Here is a 6,027-nt window from a genome sequence, read left to right as displayed (position 1 = left end):
AAAAAAAAAAAAAAAAAAAAAAAAAAAAAAAAAAAAAAAAAAAAAACAGATTATCAGTTTACTGAATTTGAATTTCCCAAGGCTGTATCAAACATACACACACGATCACCAAAACACAATCCAACTGCTGCAGTAACAAACAAGTCCCAAGAATGTCTAACCTGAAACAGCCTGGGTACTTGTTTCATCAAGACTAAGTTTTAACTATGAGCAATGTTAATTAGCCAGATTTCTTCAATTTTCTATTTGGTTTTAAAGAATACTATCTAAACTTTTTCAACTTTCTATTTTATCTGGATGTGCACAAAGACAGAGAAGTGGGAAAATATACATATGACTTACACAGACCATCTATAACATGCTTGCAAACAAAAATTCTTTCAGAATTTCTCAAATTAAGAAGAGCTGATCCCACTCTCTGGGACTCACAAAAGACATTCACTTGCCCAGACACACACACAACAATTTCAAACAAGCCCCCAGAAGTATCTATACCAAAATAGTCAGGGTGCTTCCCTCTCTTCGTTGGACTTATTCAACCTGCAAATGGAAATTCCTTTAAAAATTTCCCAAGTTGAGAGGAGCAGACCCCACTGCCTGGGCCCACACAGGACACTCACCTATCTGGATGCAGATGTCAAATTTCAAAGGCAGTTCTTCCAAGGCAATCAGGAACACAGTTGGGGCCAGCCGTGGTGGGGCCAGAGCGAGATGGAAACTGACCTCCAGCCAAGATTAAATGGGCAGCATTTTACAGGGCTTCTGAGACACCCAGCCTATGACAACTGAGCCATGAGGGAACCAAAATCTGTTACCGAAACACCGGGGTTTGGTCTAGGTCCTGCTGCTCGCCACACAGAAAGGCAATTACTGAGACAACAATTATTGCCAAGAAAGAAGGCTTTATTGGGTGCTGCAGCCAAAGAGGTGGGAGATCAGTCTCAAATCCATCTCACTAACCAACTAAAATTAGGAGTTTATGTAGCAGGAAAGAAATGTAACTATGTATGTGAAAACAGGAACTCAGGAAGGGTAAGGAAGCAATCTGATGAATCCCAGGCCTGGTGTCTCATTGTATGGATGTGATGATCTGGTGAGTTTCAGTTCTTTGGTATCTTTTGAGAGGCCTGGCATCTCATTGTCTGAATCTGGTGAGTTTCAAGCTTTACGACCAGAATGGTCCATTTCTATGTTTATTTTTTAAAACCTGTCTACGGGACTATACTAAACTGCCTATGAAACTATAGCTTCAATATTTGCATAAATACCTGACACTGGTAGGATAACCATTATTGTCCTCACAGACGTGAAGGCTAAGGCCCATTTACATTAACTGCCTCTCTAGGACACTTAACATACCAATGCCTGGCTCTAAGCATACAATGATGAAGTGGAGTGACCGTACAATTTATCATCCAAATCAGGACACATTAGAGAGTGAAAGAGGGGCTGAGATGCTTGGAAATTAAGACTGTCTTAAAGAAACTACAATGTATGATCTACAAAGTTTCTTAAAGAAACTACAATGTATGTTTTGTGTTGCTATGGCAGAATACCTGAGACTAGGTAATTTAAGAGATTTATGCGGCTCACAGTTCCACAAGCTGGCAAGTACAAGGGGCATAAGGCTGGCATCTACTTAGCTTCTGGTGAGGGCTTTTGTGCTGGGTCAAGACAAGTCAGTAGGTCAATGGGGAACCTGACACATGTGAGGGGCCAAAGATGAAGAGCTTCCATCCTTTATAACAACTCACTCTCTCAGTATAATCCATTCTTGTGAGAGCAAGAATTCCCTCAACCCTGGAGAGAATGGCACCAAAGGCTCATAAAGGATCTACTCCCATAACCCAAACACCCTCCACTAGGCCACACCTCCCAACACCACAATACCGGGGAGCAAATTTCAACATGAGTGTAGGTGGGGACAAACCATATTCAAACCATAGCACCCTAAGAGTAAGACATAATTCTTGGTCTCAAAGACTTCAGGATTAGTGGAGAAGACATACAAGGAATTGGGCAATTATAATCTAAGTTGATACTGTCCTGATAGGGAAGTACAGAGTGTTAGGTGCACAAAGGAAGTACTCTGAACCCAGTCTCAAGGCAAATGTCAAAGGGAAGACACATTTTACTCATGTGAAGAAGTACATAAGAGCATCTGAGGCAGAGGAACAAAATGCACAGAGTCCCAGAAGTGAGAGAACATCACAATGTTTAGGAGCAAGTGTGTATGAGGCCCAGAATGGAAGTGGGAGAGGAAGGTGATGAAAGATGGGACTGGAGAAGTAGCCAGGATGTGGCCATGGAGCCATGCTAAGACCTCATCCTGGGAAATTACTTGCCCCTGGGCTCAAGAATGAACATGGGCCACTGCCAGAACCCAGGTCTACTGCCCATGGCCCAGTCGTTCTCCATTGCTGTGCATCAAGAAAGTCAGAGCCACATACTGACTACAACCACAGCTGTCCGGTTCCAAAGCCCACTCTGCCTCTTACTCACTGTGTGAACCTGAGCAGCTTCCTTAACCACTTTGTGGCTCAGTTTCCTCATCTATAAAATAGTAATAATACCTACATCATAAGGTTGTTATGAGAACAAAATGAGTTAATATATATGAAGAATAATTATATCAGTGTCTGTCACTAGATGAAAACTAAATAAATGTTGGCTATTACTATTAGTAGAGGAGAAACAGATGCAATATTACCTGTCATTAACCCCTTTATCCGTGCACGGTGGTCAAATGCATTTCTGAAGCAACAACTTGCTGAGAGAGAATGAGACACAAGACAGCAGCAGAAGCTTTGACAAAGGACAGATGACCAGAAATGTCCCAGGAGGGTGAGGCAAGAAGACAGGTAGACCATTCCTCGGCATGGAAAGAGGAAAAAAGAGAAAATCCACACTGCCATAGCAAGGTATCACAAACAGCATGGGCTAAACCAACAGAAACTGATTCCTTCACAGTTCTGGAGGCTGGAAGTCCAAAACTAAGGTGCTGGGAGGGCTGTGTTTCCTCTGAAGGCTCAAGGATGGAATCTCCCCTCTCCTCTTTCTCACTTCTGATGGCTCCATCAGTCCTTGGTGTCCTGTGGCTTGCAGCTGCGTCACTCTAGTCTCTGCCTCCATCTGTACATGGCCTTCTCTGGATCTCTCTGTTGGTTCTTTTCTCTTTTTTTGAGGGTACTCTAGTTGGATTTAGGGCCAACCTTAATGCAGGTTGGTGTCATCTTAACTAATTGCATCTGCAAAGACTCTATTTTCAAATAGGGTTCCATTCTAAGGCTCTGGGTGGACACAATTCCACCCACTGCAATGCCCAACCTCTGGGGCTCAGGTGAAAATGTATGCAGCAGATAGAACAGCAGAGAGGAAATGAGGAGGAGGAGATGGCAAGGCCAGCCAGGGCAGGGATTTCCAAGCTGCCTCACTGCAGGGTCGGCCATTCCCAACACCAACCCTGGGGGTTCCCTACATTCTGCTTGTATCCTTGTAAATAGTACCTCTTCTAAACTTCTCTTCCCATTTGAGCCTGCCATCTTTTTCCTCCTGGGACCCTGGCTAATACACACATCATTATAGCAGCATCTGGGATCCTCTGGCCCAGAAAAGCTGAAGCAAACTACCATGAAAGAATTCTAGAACCCTCCACAAGGCCAAAACAGCCTGCACTGTGGATGACAGCAATTCTGCCTCTGCCTTTCACTTCCCTCTGTCCTTCCCCAGGCACCTCTCCAGCCAAGCTGTGTGACACTGGAGAGGGACTGTGGCTTTGGGGCAGAGGACCTGTGTGGATCCCAGAGCTGCCCCTTAGCAGCTTCATGGCTGGGAGCAAGTCACTTACTGCCTCAATTTCCTAATCTGCCCCATGGGGATAATCGTAACTCCATTCTAAGATTGGAGGACCATTTAGAGGGATAATATGTCCCACCTTCCCTGACACACCCACCCAGGAGAACACCATTACTCAACTCTGCAGCAGCACACACATGGTGTTCTTTGTGAATAGCACCCAGGGCACCCAGGCAGAAGTGGCAACACGGCACTAAAGCACAGTGGTGTGATTTGTAGTGCACACAGCCCTCCTTTTCCACTTCTCCAAGAGCTCCAAAGGGCATGCACTGGTCTTTCCCAGCGTTGTATGTCATAGGAGCTCACTTAAAAATATATTTAAAAAACCATGTGGATGCCATGCTCTGAATGTATCCCCCCAAAATTCACAAGTTGAAACTTAATTACCAACATGATTGTATTAAGTATTGTAATATGAAGTATTAAGAGGTGAGGTCTTTAAAAGGCGATGAAGTCACGAGAACAGAGCCCTCATGAATGGGATTGATGACTTTATAAAAGAGTTGCAAGAGAGCTGCTTGTCCTTTTTATCCTTCAATCCCTGACACCATGTTCATCCCCTCTGGAGGACGCAGCAAAAAGAAATCATCCTGGAAGCAGAGACTGAACCCTCACCAAACATTGAATGTACTGATGCCTTGTTCTTGGACTTCCCAGCCCCCAGAACTGTGAGAAATAAACTTCTATCGTTTGTAAATTGCCCAGTCTGCAGCATTTTGTTATAGCAGCAGGAAGAGCATAAAAGGACCCAAACGGACATCAACCTGAATCTACCATTATTTTGTCCTCAAATGTCCCTTCTCACAATTCTTATTCAACAAACACGAGTGAATAAGAATGTTTACTGTGTGTTTACTGTGCACACAAGGCCTTGTGTAAAGTTTCAGAGACTACTTTAAAACCAAGACTTGCTCTCAGCTGATTCCCTGGCCACTAACTAATGCCTGGATTCCTCCAGACTGTGATATGCCTGCATGACAATGCTTGTTTGCCCCCACTTCCTTCTTTTGAGGTAGCCTGTAAAGCTGAATTCAGTTCAACATCCATGGAGCATCTCCTGGAGTCAGCCCTGGGCAAGACACAGGGAATGCAAATGTCACAGCACGGCCCCACCTCTGTGCTCCTGCACTTGCCCATCCTTCTGACCAGAAGTCTCTTTCCTGGCTTCTTACCATTGCTCATGCCTTCTCATTATTCATATCTCAGCTGAAATTTACCTCTGGCTTTTAAGGGTTTTTTTGTTGTTGTTGTGGTGGTGGTGGTGGTGAATTCTTTAATCAACTTTATTTTTTAGAACAGTTTTAGATTCACAGCAAACTTGAGAAAAGGTAGAGCGTTCCTATACACCCCCAACCCCCACACATGGTACAGCCTTCCCCATCATCAATATCCCTGCACCAGAATGGTTCACTTGTTAAAAATCAATGAACCTACACTGACATGTCATTATCACCCAGAGTCCATAGTTTTTATTATGGTCCACTCTTGGTGTTGTACATTCTATGGGTATGGATCGATGTATAATGACCTCTGTCCACCACAATAGTATCATGCGGAGTTGATTCACTGCCCTAGAAATCTTCTGTGCTCTGACTATTCATAAACATTATTTTAGAAAGGCCTTTGATCACCCTATCTAAAAGGGCCCTCTTCTCATTTCCCTGTCATTTGTTTCATATCTATTTTATTTCCTTTAGAATACTTGGCACTATCTCAATGTTTCTTATTTTTGTATTGTGCTTATTATATGATACTCCCACACTCTATCAGCTCTGTGAAGACATCTTGTCTATCCTGATCAACAGCTGTGTTCTCAATGCCTAGCATATGGTCAGTGCTCAGTAAATATATATGAATGAATAAACCAGATAGATGTGGGCCCTGTTCCCAAAGAGAAATCGAAACCTCTGCACTCAACCAAGTAAGCCCATCTCCATCTAGTTCTAACCCTAACTCTACTCTGCACTAATCACTCCAATTTCATTCATTCAGGGGCCTCTAAGACAGATGGACATCAGGGAGCCAGGCAGCTGAGGGGCTTCGTGTAGGTTTGCTCTTTTGGCTCGCTCCTTTGCTCTAAATGAAAAACAAACCTACGAGATAGTGAATCTATCTCAAAAAATCTTTGGGCATCAGGGACTTTATTCAAAAAAAAAAAAAAAAAAAAAAAAA

This window comes from Rhinopithecus bieti, unplaced genomic scaffold, assembly GCF_001698545.2.
Source record: "Rhinopithecus bieti isolate Rb0 unplaced genomic scaffold, ASM169854v2 scaffold_38631, whole genome shotgun sequence".
In the NCBI taxonomy this organism is placed as follows: Eukaryota; Metazoa; Chordata; class Mammalia; order Primates; family Cercopithecidae; genus Rhinopithecus; species Rhinopithecus bieti.
Note: the sequence above shows the minus strand (reverse complement) of the source record.